Below are 16105 nucleotides of genomic sequence, written 5' to 3'. Positions count from 1 at the left end.
AGCTGAAATTATTATCACTCGACCTTTCTTCTTCTTTTTGGGTTTTGTAATTTTTTTAGTGAGAGAAAAGATTACAGAGAGAGAGAGAAAGGAAACAGAGTGGTTACAGAGAGAGAGAAAGGAAACAGAGAGTTGTAGAGAGATTATATGGAGAGAGAAATTACAAAAGAAAGAAAAAAAAAAAGGAATTTTCAGATTTGCTTTGTGTTTATCTTTGTTATTACTTTACTTTTTTCTTAGTGAGAAAGAGAAACAGAGAGAATATAGAAGAAAGAGAGAGAAAATCAGAAAGTTAGAGAGAGAAAGAGAGTCGGAGAAGGTGAGAAAATAATTTTCCACAGGGAATCCATTTCCGGAAAGACGAGAAAATCGTTTTCCCTGAGGGTGCGTTTGGCAGAATTCTGGGCAAACAGAAGGAAATCCTTTCCCTAAGGCCATGTTTGGTTTTGAAATAGCGGAAAAAGTTAAGTTTTCTTCTCCCTCTCTTTACTTTATTTTCCAATTGTTTTTACATAATGTCTATGATTAACTAATCTTTTATCTAGGCTTTTAGATGAAGTTCTTCGTACTTAATTTTATCGATATGATTTGTTAATAATTTTTATTGGTTTTTATGATAAAATCTTCCGGATTTTTAGACCATTCATGGACCAAAAATCTGAGTTATATAAAGAATTTGCTAATTAAATCATAATAAATCGTCGTTAGAATTGTTAGAAGGACGGATTCAAAAACCCTAGGCTTCCCTTTTCTGAATATCTACTTAAGAGTTGTTTAAATTTTAATTGCTATTTTCTTTCATAATAAAGTACTTAGTATTTTATGATGTTCTTAAAAGAGCATATTTAACTTTTAAATAACTATACCAAACTATTCAACTTAGTTATTCTAATCTAGTCAAATAAATTTGAATGAACATGAATGAAACTAAAGTTGTTTGATCACGAATCCCTCAACGATAGTTAATCATGGTCTAGGCAAACAAATTTGACAAGATCTCTTATGACAAAAGCGGAGGTCAATTAATCATAGAAACTCATGTTAGACATGAAAAGTATGATTAATGTTACTAGAATAGACTAAGAACTAGATTATAGGAAAAGTTTTGGAAACTAAACCTAAATCAAGTGAAGGATCAATTTGACTAAAGAATGTGATGAGATCACATGTCTAAAAGGCATAAATCTTCCGAAACATAAAAGTCTAATACAAATCTGCCGACCCACTAAAACCTAGAATAGCTATAGTGAATAAATGATGAATTTTAGAAAGAGTTCTAAAACTAGTCTTTTATTCAAAGTCTAAAACATGTTAGACATAGGTTCTTCAAAAGAAGAATAACGGGGTTTTCTCACAAAATCATCGACACACAATTAGATTGTTGCTCTCGATGGTGTCTTGCTTGAAAGAAAGACTCTTTCAAAGAAGACAAGTGGGACGAAAATAAATATTCGAATGGTTTCGAATAGAGCAAAAAATAGGAGTAAAGAGGTTACTCGCTATAATGGGATTAAGGAATTACTCGTCGTGAAACTTCTTAAGGAGTTAAGGAAGTTTAACGAAATTTGCTCACAAACCCCGGATGAGTCTTAGGAAGATTCAAAAAAATACTATAGCAGAACCATTCCGAAATTGGATTGTGAGTTCAAAGATATAAGAGTAAGAATGGTCAAGTCTTGTTCGACAAGAAAGTAGGTGGGAGTGAAACAAGTTAGTTTCAAATCCTGTATGTAGGAGACATACTGGGTTGAGGAGACAATAAGATTTGTCAAAACAGTTAGATAACTGGCTCAATAGGACAATAGACGAGGGTAAATTAATTTGGGCATCTAATTCTATTACGATAGATCAAAGAAATGATAAGACTCGTTCAAAAGAGTTTTGAAGAGATCTGAATAGAAAAACTCTTAGAGAGAGATTCTACCCATCTCGCATGATAAACTGCCAAGTAAAATTTGGAATTTAGTAATTCTGGTGAGCAAAAGCAGAACATGAGAGAAACACTTATGTTTAGAACATAAGATCAATCATGAAGATAATTGATGTTTACCCGCACATCTAAGAAACACTTGGAGTACAAAAGATGTCGTCGCCCGTACATGTCAGAGAACAGCCTAGAATGCTTAGAGCATCCAGGCTCAAGTCTTTGAAACCATAGATTGAAGAAAGTCATAAAAGCAATCTTCTGAAAATAAAGATAAGAATCTTTTAGGGAGGACAAATAGATGAAAATGAGTATTCATGCTGGGAGTCGTTGCTAACTCTACTAGATAAGAAAGTAAAATTAGAACTAAGGAAGTACCGATTTCAGTTTAAGAAACTGATATTATCATAAAAGCTTACGAAAGTGTTATTAACCACGATAATAATAAGCGAAGTGAAAACGTAACTAAACTGTCACCTTAGAACGAACATGGAGGATGTACGGATCTAAGGTATTAGGATCAAGGTAGAAGATCCTAAGAGACGTGTAAAATTCAGAATGTATAGGAGTTTACGCGGGTGCTCATCTTTTACAAACTCTTGTTATTCGAAATAAACTCAGTTTATTTTGTCATCTAAATTGTGGTTTAGAATTTAGACGATAATCCAAAATAATGGAGTGTTCCAGGTAGGTTTATTAGATACGTGATCTAATGAAAGAGACCTTATTAAGTGAACATGGAAGCACACCATTATATTATCCCTAGTTCAGGTCATTGGTTGGACAACAATGACTTAAGAAGACTAGCATGAGTGATTGACAAGATAGCGTTGTTTCTTGGGCTAAGGGAATAGGAGTATTCAAATTCAACTTCATGGGTGTATAGATGATACACTGGAAACCCACCAAAGTGAGAGTACTTCAAAGAGTTGAAGTCATGAATTGTCATAACTCTCATTTAAGCAAATTGTAGAGATTCCTCAAAACATGAGTACTCACTCATTTTATGTAAGGAATGTCGAACTTTGGTACCGTTAAATGTCAGCCGTAAAAAGTGGTTATAAAGGCGGATTACTGGGGGAGACAGGATAGGCATAAGATTGAGTGGGAGTACAAGAATGGAATATGTCTTCCTGAGTAAAATCAGGATAAAGTATCTCTGGGCCACTTGATGAGAAACAACTGAAAAATGCATGGTCGTGCTCAAATGGATTAAGAGTTAATCATTTGATTTGAGATAGTTTGTTCTCGAGATCAAGAAAGTCTGATGAATATGACACATCAGATGAGATACGAAAAGACATGGGAATCGAGCATTGAACTTGTTCTAAGTACAAGTGGGAGACTGAAGGATATATTCCCTCGGTCAGATCATTAGTTCGGTCCAATTAGGGGTCGTAATGCTTAGCTATAAGCCAACTATGATCGTCGGGTAACTTCGGTAATCCGCGGCTAGCATAGACCAGATCCTACAAGGGTTACACATAAAAGTGATGGTTTGAACGGAGAGAATTGACTAGAAATAGACAAGTATATAAGTGGATTGGATCCATTATAAGACCAATTAGTTCGGAGGAGTCTGAATAGAGATAAACACATTCGGGCCTTAAAGGAAGACCCGGGGAGGCTTTAGGTGGGCCGGCCATGTGATGGCCGACCTAAGCAAGGGGCCGGCCATCTCATGGCCGGTTAGGCCCTAAGTGGGACGGCCAAGGAAGCCCATAAAGGGCTATGTTGGCCGGCCACACTGAGGGAACCCTAAAAGGGTATTTTGAGAAAATACTTATAATTACGCTTTAGTAATCCTAGTTTGGGTCAAAGACCTATTCTAAGGATTTCAATATAAGGACCTAATTAGACAACCTAAAGAGACAGAACAAGAAGTAACACACAATACACAGAAAAGAGTTCGTTGTGTAAAATCTCAAAGAGAGAGAGCTATCTGAGAAAGAGAAAAGAGTTTTCTCAATTATCTAGTCAAGAAGAAGTTCTTCATCTCAACCTTCAAGAAGGTCTTAGCTGACAGAAAGGAGGGAGTTCAAGTTATACACTCGGTGTCTCAAGTAGAGGAACAACAATTGAGGCTCTTATCTTCCGAATACTGGTCGGGATTTAGTTCGTGGGAAAGCGATTAAGGTAATCTTCTTTATGTTCTAGTTCATTGATATGTTCATTTATAGATCCTGGTAACCTAGTGTTAAACATATAAATGTTTGAGATTCCGCTAACAACACTAGCAATTAGATGTATTAGATATATAAGAATCCCTACAACGCTGACAAAAGGTTTACTCAATACTCAATATTTTATCCGAAAGAGCAATCTGACTGTCTTGAGCATTAAAGAGGTTTTCGAGCTCCTTATAGGTTCTCCCCCATGTTTCTAAGAACAAGAGTGGGAGGAGGATGGATCAAAAAAGGAATCAACGCAGTAGAACCATTCAATGAGACGTACGTGATTGAGCATCAAGTTTCTTTATCTGACTGATACTGCATTGCCAAAAATCGACATTAGCAGATCACGTTATTTATTAGTATCGCAATTGTCCTTTCTTTGATGACAAATTCTCGTTTGCTTTTGTGGGGCCCATATCTCTTCCTTCCGATTAGACACCACTCTCTCCTTTCAATCTCTGTCCCGTGGATGAAATCTCTCACACACCAGCTAGGTCCTTTTCCCCTTCCCGATTCTCCAGTTCTTGACTCCAGTCCTTCTCCCATCTGAACACACTCACCACCAGACTCTCCCAAGAACATCACCCCCTTTGTACTTAAGGGGCTACATGTGGTTAAGTACTTCTTCCTTTGGTTCTTCTTTTCCTTATCAATTAATGGATTATCTTCATTTCGATCATTTTAGCACGACTCATAAGGTGTTCCTCACATCTGTGTTATCCACATAAGAATCAAAGTCTTTTTGTCAAGCTATGGAATATCCAGCCTGGCGTAAGGCAATGGCCAAAGAGATTTATGCCCTCAAGGCCAACAGACTTGGACTTTGACCCATCTCCCTTTGGGCAGGAATCCCATTGGGTGGAAATGGGCCTGCAGAATCCAATATCGCTATGGTAGTTTTATCGAGCCCCACAAAGCATGACTTGTTGCCAAAGGCTACACCAGGTCGAAGGTATCGATTATCACGACACCTTTGCTCCTATAGCAAAATTGGTCACAATTCGTGCCCTCTTGTCTGTCGCTTCCACTCAAAATCGACCACTTCATCAACTCGATGTGAATAACGCCTTCCTTCAAGGCGACTTGGATGAAGAAGTCTACATGACCATTTCCTAGGGTTTTACCACCAAAGGTTACACAGAGGTTTTTCGTCGTCATATAACCCTATATGGTCTTACACATGCCTACCGTTAGTGGTTCTCTAAGTATTCTTATGACCCACTCACTTTTTACCCATCTTCATTGCTTCACTGCTATTTATATTTTGGTTTATGTTTATGACATCATCATCACCGGAAATGATGAGGTTGTGATTGCTTACTTAGGCACGCACCTAGAGCGTCGTTTTTACGTAAACATCTTGGGGGTTTGCATTGTTTTTTGGGCATTGAGGTCTCTCGTTCCTCGAAAGTTATATATATCTGCCAACGCAAATACATTTTTGATATAATCAAAGACTTCGGCCTCCTTGATGCCAAATCGTGTTATTTTTCGATGGAGCAACATCTAAAATTATTACCAACAGATGGTACACCTTTGGATGATGTCACCGTCTTCTGTCGTCTCATCGTCCAACTTTGATATGCCTCAGTGACTCGTTCAGACATTGTCTTTTCTGCGAACTATTTGAGTCAATTCATAACAGCTTCATGTTCTACTCTTTGTATCTTTCACTATTTAAATCGAACAATTGGACATGGCCTCCTTTTAACTTCGTCTAGCATTCTCACTCTCTCTGGCTATATAGACTATGATTGGGCCATCTACCCCCTCACTCATCGCTCTACAAATGGGTATTTTACCATGCTCAATTGGAGCCCGCTCTGTTGGAAATCCAAGAAACAGCTTAAGGTATCTCGATCATTTTCTAAGGATGAATACCACGCCTTGGCCACTCTGACTGCTCAGCTTCAATGGGTCCATTATCTATTTCAAGATATCCATATTCCCATCTTATAGCCCTTTATGATCCATTGTGACAACATGGTTGCTAGTGCCCGGCATATTGCAGCTAACCCTGTCTTCCGTGAATGTCTGAAACACATCGAATTGGAATAACATTCCGTTCGCAATAAGTTAGAATATGCCCTCATCAAAACTACGCTTTAAGATCTGCAAATCATATTGCCAATATTTTACCAAACCGCGTGGTATTGGACGAATCCAGGGTGCCCTAAGACAAGAACACATTCAACCGACTGGCTATCAAAGAAGGTCGAAGGTTCAATATGACGTATGTCCAATGGTTATGATTTACTATAATTCAGGTTTACGGTTTTGTAATTATGACTCTATATATATTTGTAATAATCATTAATGAAAATACCTTTGTTCAAATCAATTTTGTGCCTCTCTAAATTTCACAAACTACAATTTTGGTTAAATAACTGGCTTAAATTTTCTAATTTTTCTTGATGATCAATACAGATATATAATCAATTCTTTTTTATTTGTAGGACCTAGTTATTCCAGGAAAATTTGAGGAGTGGACAAAACGCCCAAAAACAAACCAACAATGGGAGTTTAGTCCGCGTCAGAAAAATTTGTTGCAGGCCCACACGCAGATTTCCTGTCAATTATAAAATGGAGGTTAGAAAACTGAGTGTAGTTTACACGATATTTACAGATTTTTCATGAAAGAAAATCTCGTGTTGTTCTAACTTTCCGGTAAATTTACAAATATGTCATCCACTATGATATTGACACGTTATTTTTTTCTTCCTTTTCCGGTAAAATTACAAATGTGTTATCCATTAAGATAATAACACGTCAATTTCTTTTTCCGGTAAAATTACAAATGTGTCATCCATGAAAGAAAATCTCATGTTTATTTTGTACAGTACCTAAAAAAAATTTTGTACATTTTTTCCAAAAGGTAAACTATAACACTGAAAATTTATAGGACATTTTGTTATATACAGTATATAACAAAATTTTCTATGCATTCGTTCCAAAAGGTAAACTATTTTACTGAATATTTATAAGATATTATGTTATGAACTGAACACTTTTTTTGTACTGGACATTTTTTATGTACTTCTATCTGGTTGAAGATACCAAAATTGTTATTATTCGATTTCATTTTTAAGAAATCCTAGATCTTGATTTTAAGATCCATCAATCCAGAATCATCAATGACCCTTGGAATTCTGAACTCAAATCGGAAATTTCTTCATCATTAAATTTTCATCAAATTTGTTCAAGAAAATAAACTCAAACTTGTTCAAGAAAAAAATTCAAAGTTGTTCAAGAAACACTTCATGTAATTTTGATGATGACTCCTTCACATTTCTTCTTAAAACCCTATTTTTCTTTGCTTCGTTTGAATGTAGATATATTTGAGAGAGGAAAGAAATAAAATTTCTCTTAATTTTAGAGAGAGAAATGATGAAGAAAAAATAGAGAGAAATAAAGAAAAAAAGTAAGGTTTCCTTCTTGGATGGTACATGCAGTAAATGAAAAGATTTACTTTTGTTAGAAAAATGGAAGCTTTATTTTTTATTGTATTGTGTATCACGGGATGTAAAAAACAAAAAAAGTGCATTTTTCTGTGCATTTGGACCTGCACCTTTTTTTTTTTCTTTAGGGGGCAGGAACTTATTAACCCTCAGTTTTATGGCCTCCAACTCATTTCCTCCCAGAAAACATATATATAGTTCCTTACTTCCTTTGGAAGTTGAAACTTAGAAAACACTTACTACACTTATCTAATTGAACATTCAAATCCAAAACACCAAGAAGCATAATCTAGGTATTTCTAATAAATAAATTTGAAATTAATAAGATATCCAGGAAATTACAAATTAGTTATGTTCAACCTATGCAATGTTTTTCTCATTTGTTTGGTAAGGCGAGCTCTTTTCAGTAGAGGCTACCTTGGTGACGTATGACGTATCCCTTTTCAGTCCATGCTCTCCACGGTAACCAAAAATGAAAAAGTAAGGGGGAGGTTCATCATCTTGTCATTATAAATTTAGTTGAGCATTCAAAGAGATATAAATGGTACTTCAACTGTCCTTGGCAACTGGTGACTGGATAGAAATCTTCCCTATGGGTTCTGGATCATGGTTTGGTTCAAGTGATCTACATTGCTAAGTTGGTAATCCACAAATCTAACATGGTACTGGTCTAGAGCCAAGTCCGAACGTGACAGTCTCAATGGTCACACATGCTCTTTGTTACTTAACTATTAAAGACACGTGCTAGTTTCAGAAAACCCTAGACATGAAGACGTCTGTAAAAATAGTATCATATGGTGTGAGAATAGTCCACATTGGACACGGACACTCCAACAACATAGATTATAATGTCTAGGTCCTCTCTATGCATGGTATTAGAGCTACGCCTACACATGATAAGTTAAAAAATGACACGTGCTTCATGTCACCCGGAAAGAAAATAAAACACGTCTTAGACTCAAAGAACCCACCAGGTGAGGGGACGTTTGAGAATAGACCCACATTGGGAGTGGGCACTCCAAGCAAACCTTCCATGATTTTTGATGTTGTACCGGATATTTGTTAATTAATTAATTAAACCCTGCACGTGATGGATCCAAGCAAGTCTCGACCAACTCAACTCACTCCTTGTTGATAAACTCGTTCCTGTTTAATACCATATTATCTTACGAAATCTTCCATTCAAGCTTATTTTGATCCTCAAATTGTTATAGGTTTAACTTTTACCACAATATCAATCCAAATTTTACACTGACACGTGAAGATTCACATTCCGCACAAGAGAAATGCTAAGTGTACAAAGAATCTTTGACAAGATCCTTGACACGATGAGTCACACAGGTAAAAGAACGGTCCAGATCAAAGTTAAACTTTGAAAAACTTTGAATTTTTTTTTGTCTTTTAGTGAAAATAACTCATCATGTCAAGGATTTTGTCATTGTAGCACTCCCATTCTGCATATACTAAAAGATTCAGTAATTTATGGAAAGAAAAATGATAAAGAACCTGCCTACCTTACTCTGTTATACACAGCGTCGTCTACGTGGCAAATAAGACAAGTGGTGGTTTGGTCTTTTCACCCACCCATAAGAAGTGTGAACAGACAAAAGTGCCCCCTGGTAATTATAAAACGGTAAGCAAGGTAGTGAAGTAGGGGGGCCGAGTACCGTATCAGCTTTGTTGTAAAAAAATGATCTCTCTCTTATTCAATGAAGTTACGGACATGGCGGTATGGAATACAACAGTAGACAATTAGGGCATTTTATTGTTCTAAACATTCATAGAACAACGAAACTCAGACCAACTATATAGATCTGGTAGATGGCTTTTTTAGTTGGATTTTGAATGAAGTTAGTTGAAAAAGTAATTACTCAATACACTCCATATAAGTTCAGTACCATCAGAGTAATAAAAAACATCTATCAACCTTCAAGCGAAGTCTTTCTCTTCTTACCCAAAATTAGCTAAACCCCTTCAATATGTACATGATCATGTCCATTTTGGCCACTTCAAGATCTTACTTGAAGCAATGGCCTAATTTATACTTGGTAGTACTTTGCTTCTTCATCATTTGTATTAGTTCCTTCTACATGAAACTTAAGCATCAAGTCTTAGTACATTGGCCTATTGTCGATGCACTACCATCACTAATACTAAATGCTAACCGAATTCACGATTGGACAGTTGAGATTTCAAACAAGTATGGGGGAACAATCGTCGAAAGAGGACCAGTTTTTGCTCGTTTGAATATACTGCATACTTGTGATCCTCGTAATATGGAGTATATTCTTAAAACACATATTGAGAACTTTCCCAAAGGGTCAGGTTTCCAAGAGGCTTTTGACATATTAGGTGACGGAATCATAAATGCAGACTCTCATTCATGGTACACTCAAAGAACAATGGCTAGGATGTCATTCACATCGAAGAAGGTTCGGTCTATCATAGCTAATATGAGCCAAAAAGTGGTTCAAGATGCATTTCTTCCATTGTTAGAAGTAGTTGCTAAACAATCATCGGTGGTGGATTTACAAGATGTGTTCCTTAGATACACATTTGATACTTCTTTTAGCATCCTCTTTGGTAGAAACCCTGGTTATCTTTCTATTGATTTTCCGCTTAACAAATTTGCAAAGGCCATGGACGATTCACTGGATGGTTGCTTTTATAGACATATGGTACCAAGTGTATATTGGAAAATCTGTCGAGTTTTGATGATAGGAAATGAGAGAAAGATGAATAGAGCAAGGAAGATTATCGAGTATTACTTAAAAGATTTTATTGATGCCAAAAAAAAGGACACGGTTAAAGGAGCAGAAACAAGAGATCTTCTACAAGTATATATGAGTCTCATAGAAGGCGAAAAAGATAACATATTCTTCAAGAATAGTGACAAGTTCCTCAGAGACACTTTTTTGACCTACCTTTTTGCTGGACGAGATACAACTGCGGCTGCTCTGACATGGTTCTTCTGGTTGCTCTCGAAGAATCCGTCTGTTGAGGCAAAAATTTTAGCAGAACTAAAGCTTCTATATTTAAAGAGCAATAAAAATGATCATGGTTCTAAAGCAAATAGGTCATGGGTGTTTAATGGAGATGATATAACCGAGATGATTTATCTTCATGCAGCAATGTGTGAATCCCTAAGGCTATACCCTTCCATTCCATTAGTCCGAAGAGGGGCTCTAAAGGACGATGTACTTCCGGATGGAACGGCGGTGGAACCTGGAATGATGATAATATTATCTAATTACGCAATGGGACGAATGGAATGGGTGTGGGGAAAGGACTGCTTAGAGTTCAAGCCAGAGCGATGGATCGACGAGAATGGGAAACTAAACCATGAAACAATGTCTAAGTTAACGGCATTCAACATTGGTCAAAGAATTTGTATAGGTAAAGACATGGCAATTGTGTTAATGAAAACAACAGCTTCAAACGTGCTTTTCAATTTTCATGTTGAAGTATTGGACGGTCAAAATATCCTGCCAAGACAATCAATTGCTCTCCAAATGAGAAATGGGTTGATGGTTCGGATTAAGAAAAGGACTTCTATTTTTTAAAGTTGCATAGCTATAAATTACTTGAATTAAATAAGTACCTGTCTTTTGCTCTTCGCCCCCACTTTGGCCAACCTCAACGAGAAAGGTACACACCATATCCCCATTTATACCACAATTACTTGAACTTGTATTTTATTTCGTTTTTGGGGGAGATCCTTGTTCCCATCCATTATGTAAGAAAATGAAGGTAGGTAACTTACACAGTACATTAGGTTTTATATATTACGTGATGTTTATCTATCTAGATATGTATTATGGTATATGAAATTGTAATGGAGCTAATATCAATAAAGTTATCAATTTTTTCCCCACATTGGATTCTATATATTAATTAGAGCCATAAAAGAATTTCCAATGCAACACTCAATTTTAGAAATTCTAAGTACCACTTAGAATATTTGAAGTTTTTTTTTCAAATGTCTTTTTATGCAAAATACAGTTGAGATCTCTAACATAATGAGTGGTATTTGAATAGAGGTATCCTCAGATGACACCTTAATTTTGGAGTGTCGTTTTGAGAAATAAATAAATAAACCTAAACCTAATTACTGACTGTAAGCTTTACTTGAACTCAGAATTTTATTTCCAATCTTAAAACTTCATCATTTTACAATCTCTTATTTAAATAAAAGAAATAACAAACAATAACAGAAAATATGATATCAAGAAAGTTAGTTACTAATCCTAACTAACTTTTCTTTCACAGATAATTCTGTTGGGAGTGCCTTTAGCAGATTCAATGGGGTTGGAGTTGATTGTTGACTTGAGCAGAAGACCAAGACTTATTGACTCTTGACCGAGACTTTTGTTGACTGTATAAGTACCAATGTAAACCCTAATCTCCTTACTTTCTCTTTTGTAAACCCTAGTTCTCACAGCCCCCCTCAAACCGATGAGGAAGAGAGACGATGGATCATCAGTTTGTGTCGAAGGTTTTGAAAAATATCAAGAGGTAAACCCTTAGTGAAGATGTCTGCAAGCTGCTCTTTCGTTGGAACATGATGAACAGTGATGGTTCCTTCTAAAACGAGATCACGAACATAGTGAAAATCCACCTCGATGTGCTTTGTTCGTGCATGAAAGACCGGATTTGATGCCAGATATTTTGCACTAATGTTATCACAGTATAGATCGAAGGGTTTTTGCAACTTACAATGGAGTTCCTCCATCAGGTATGATATCCAGACTACTTCTGTTGCCATATTCGATAATGCTTTGTATTCAGCTTCGGTGGATGACCTAGCCACTGTGGCTTGTTTCTTAGAACTCCATGATACTAGATTTGATCCTAAGAAAACACAATACCCTCCAGTAGATTTGCGAGAATCTGGACATCCTGCCCAATCTGAGTCTGAGTAGGCAGTAAGAGTTGATAGACTACTTGAAGTGAGTCTAATACCAGAACCCATAGTCCCTTTGAGATATCTCAATATCTTTTTGACCACCATTAAATGAGCTGAGGTTGGTTGATGCATAAATTGAGCTGTATAATTTACAGCATAAGATATATCTGGTCTTGTTAATGTTAGATATTGTAGAGCTCCTACAAGGCTTCTGTACTCTGTTGGATTAGAAAGTATATCCCCATCATTGATAGAGACTCTTTTACCACTGCTCACAGGAACCTTTGAAGGTTTAGAATCAAGTAGATTTGCCTTGTTTAGTAATTGAAGTGTATACTTGTTTTGTGATAGAACCATAGCAGTAGAATTTGGTTCATACTTAACTTCAATACCCAGAAAATAGGCTAAGGGACCCAATTCTTTCATTTTGAACTTACTGCTCATATCACAAATAAGAGTAGCTAATTGAGCTTCTGAATTCCCAGTCAGAATTATATCATCAACATACAATAAGACAATCATAGTTGATGAGGAAGAATGCAATACAAACATTGATTGATCACACCTGCTCTTTTGAAAACCATAATCATATAGAAAGTTGGCAAATTTTGTGAACCAGGCCCTTGGTGCCTGCTTAAGACCATAAAGGGCTTTATGTAAAGCACAGACATGAGTTTCCTTTCCTTTTTGTATAAACCCTGGTGGTTGAATCATATAAACTGCCTCAGATAAAGTCCCATGCAAGAAAGCATTAGATACATCCAACTGTTTGATATGACAAGACCTAGTAATGGCAATAGAGAGAACTATTCTGATGGTGTTTGCTTTGACAACAGGACTAAAGGTTTCATCACAGTCCACCCCCTCTTTTTGATGAAAACCTTTGGCTACTAATCTTGCTTTATATCTCTCTATGGTTCCATCACTTTTCTGTTTTAATTTGTACACCCACTTGCACCCAAGTACATTCATAGTACTATTATATGGTACTAGAGACCATGTTTCATTATTCTGAAGGGCTGTATACTCCTCATTCATAGCCTGAACCCATTCACTGTGTTTTGCTGCCTCTTTATAAGATGTGGGTTCAGTGGGCAATTGAAGTATGGATAAGTAGGCTACATTTAAACTGTGAGGTGATGAAAAATGAGCAACAAAATCAGCTGGAAGCTGTTTTTGTTTTATAATACCATTTATAGCTCTAGTAGTAATAGACTCAGTCTGATCTTGGTGTATAGGAACTATTGAGGCTGCTGGTGTACTAGTAGGATTACTAGAAATGCCCTCCTCATGTGAAGCCAGACACCTAGACACTGAATTAGTTGGTGAGTTGGTGATCACACTAGATGTCCCTAATTCAGTAGAATGAGAATGAGAACTGTCTACTGCTGGAAATGGCAATGATATAGGCTGCTCATTTGTCTGATCACTACCAGACTGTACTTGAGTGATGTTGGCATAAGGAAAATGACCTTCATCAAAAGTGACATGTCTGGAAATATATATTCTCCTAGTTACTGAATCATAACACTTATAACCCTTGTGCTCATTGCTGTATCCTAAAAATATGCACTGAATGCTCTTAGGACTGAGTTTGTCTTTTCTCAATTCTCCTAAATGTGGATAGCAAGCACACCCAAAGGTTTTGAGTGTAGTGTAGTCAGGAGAAACATGGAAAAGGGTTTCAAAAGGTGTAGAACCTTGCAGTGTTGGAGTGGGTAATCTATTTATGATATAAACAGCTGTATTGAAAGCATCAAACCATAGAAATTTAGGTAATGAACAATGAAAAGAAATTGTGTTACCTAATTCAGTGATATGCCTATGTTTCCTCTCAGCCTTGCCATTTTGCTGAGGGGTATAAGGACAGGAACATCTGAATAGAATCCCATTTGTATCTAAAAAAAGTCCTGAAAATCCCTTGCTTGAGTTCTGGAGCTCCATCAGATTGAAAGTAAACAATCTTCACTTTTAGTAAGTTTTCACATGTAGCTTTAAAATGAGTGAAGCACTTCCGACTATCAGATCTTACTTTCATAGGATAGATCCAACTGAATTTACTGAAATCATCCAGAAAAAGGATGTAATACCTAGCACCATTAGGTGTAGGTGTAGGAGCAGGGCCCCAAATATCACAATGGACTAGATATAAGGCAGTATTGGTAGTGGTGGAAGAGTTAGCAAATGGTAAACATTTACTTTTGCCTAACTCACATGATTTGCAAAACTTTTGAGCATTAATATTTGATACTGCTATCTTATTTTCAGAATGTAACTGTTTTATAACACCATGATGAGAATGCCCTAGTCTAGCATGCCAAGTATCATAGGAAGATACTGTTTGAGATACATTAGCAGCTTCAATGTTTCTATGTTGTAGAGAATTAGTATGTACTTCTATTGGATAAAGATTATTCTTGACAGAACCTTCAGCTAAGACCTTCTTTGACCATATATCCTTTATATTGTATCCCCAAGGTAAAAATTCAACAGAACAAGAATTGTCCTTGGTAAACTTTGAAATAGAAAGAAGGTTTCTCTTTAAGTGGGGAACACACAGTACCTTATTTAGATTGAAATCATGATTAGATGTAGACAATGTTGAAGAACCTGTACTAGTGATTGATAGAAACTTTCCACTTCCTACCATTACAGCCTCTGTACCTTGATAAGGGGTAATAGATCTTAAGTTGTCTGGAGAGTGAGTCATATGACTGCTGGCTCCTGTATCTGCTAACCAAGACTTGTCTTTGGTTCCCTCATTGATAGAGTTAGAGGCCATATAACATGTATTACTATCTAAAGAGGGAGAAAATTCATTTGATAAGCAATCTAGAAATATATCAGCATCATCATCAATGTCATTGTGACCCATAATAGCAGTGTGACACTCATGAAACTCATCTTCATTAGAATCCTCATAGACATAGTCATATAGAACAGCATTGTTACACTCTAAAAGAGTTTCATCTTCATAAAGATATGATTTTGACTCTATGGGTGGTGTTTTTTAATCTGTCCCTTGTTCTTCTACTTGAGGTTTGGAGTCTGTAAAATAACCTGAGTGAGGTTTGTTTGGTTTATATCTGAAATAGCACACTCCAGCTGAATGACCCCATCTTTTACATATTTCACAGGGTACAGTAGAAAAATCAAACTCATCTGCCTTTTGATTCTTGTCTTTAATCTCTATATTGGTAGAATTTTGAGAATTTGATGTCGACCCATCTTTTCTATATGACTGATTTCTATAATAGGATGGAGAAGGCTTGTTATACTGATTTGAATTTGTTCTCTTAACATAATATACTTCTTCATCTTGCTGTTTAGATAATAACCATTGTTCATGCATAACAAGTCTTGACTTAAGTTGTGCTAGGGTAAGATGTTCATTATTTGCTCTTAAAGCAATAGTGAACTGATCATAATCAGAATTCAGACCTTGAATAGCAATCCTAACTATTTCAGTATCACTAATCCTATCATGGACAGAGATAAGAGAATCTGCTAGCATCTTTAATTCTCTTAAGTACTCAGTTATAGAAGCAGTACCCTTTTTGATTGATTGTATTTTCTTCCTAAGTTGGTCTTTCCTTGATTCAAGACCCTCATTATAGGTAAGGTTTATACAGTCCCAATTTTC

General features: G+C 36.3%; 1 pseudogene across 1 annotated transcript; it reads left to right on the top strand.

The window, feature by feature from the left end:
• Positions 1–9334: 9334 nt before the first annotated feature.
• Positions 9335–11430, top strand: LOC147549107 (cytochrome P450 86B1 pseudogene; annotated as a pseudogene). Its single transcript, XR_015238575.1, has one exon. The product of XR_015238575.1 is annotated as a cytochrome P450 86B1 pseudogene (transcript).
• Positions 11431–16105: the final 4675 nt, after the last annotated feature.

The sequence above is a fragment of the Eschscholzia californica genome, unplaced genomic scaffold (genome assembly GCF_041429995.1).
Source record: "Eschscholzia californica isolate CP2 unplaced genomic scaffold, dmEscCali1.0.p SCAF_3, whole genome shotgun sequence".
Lineage (NCBI taxonomy): Eukaryota > Viridiplantae > Streptophyta > Magnoliopsida > Ranunculales > Papaveraceae > Eschscholzia > Eschscholzia californica.
Note: the sequence above shows the minus strand (reverse complement) of the source record. Positions and strands in the feature narration are given on the sequence as shown.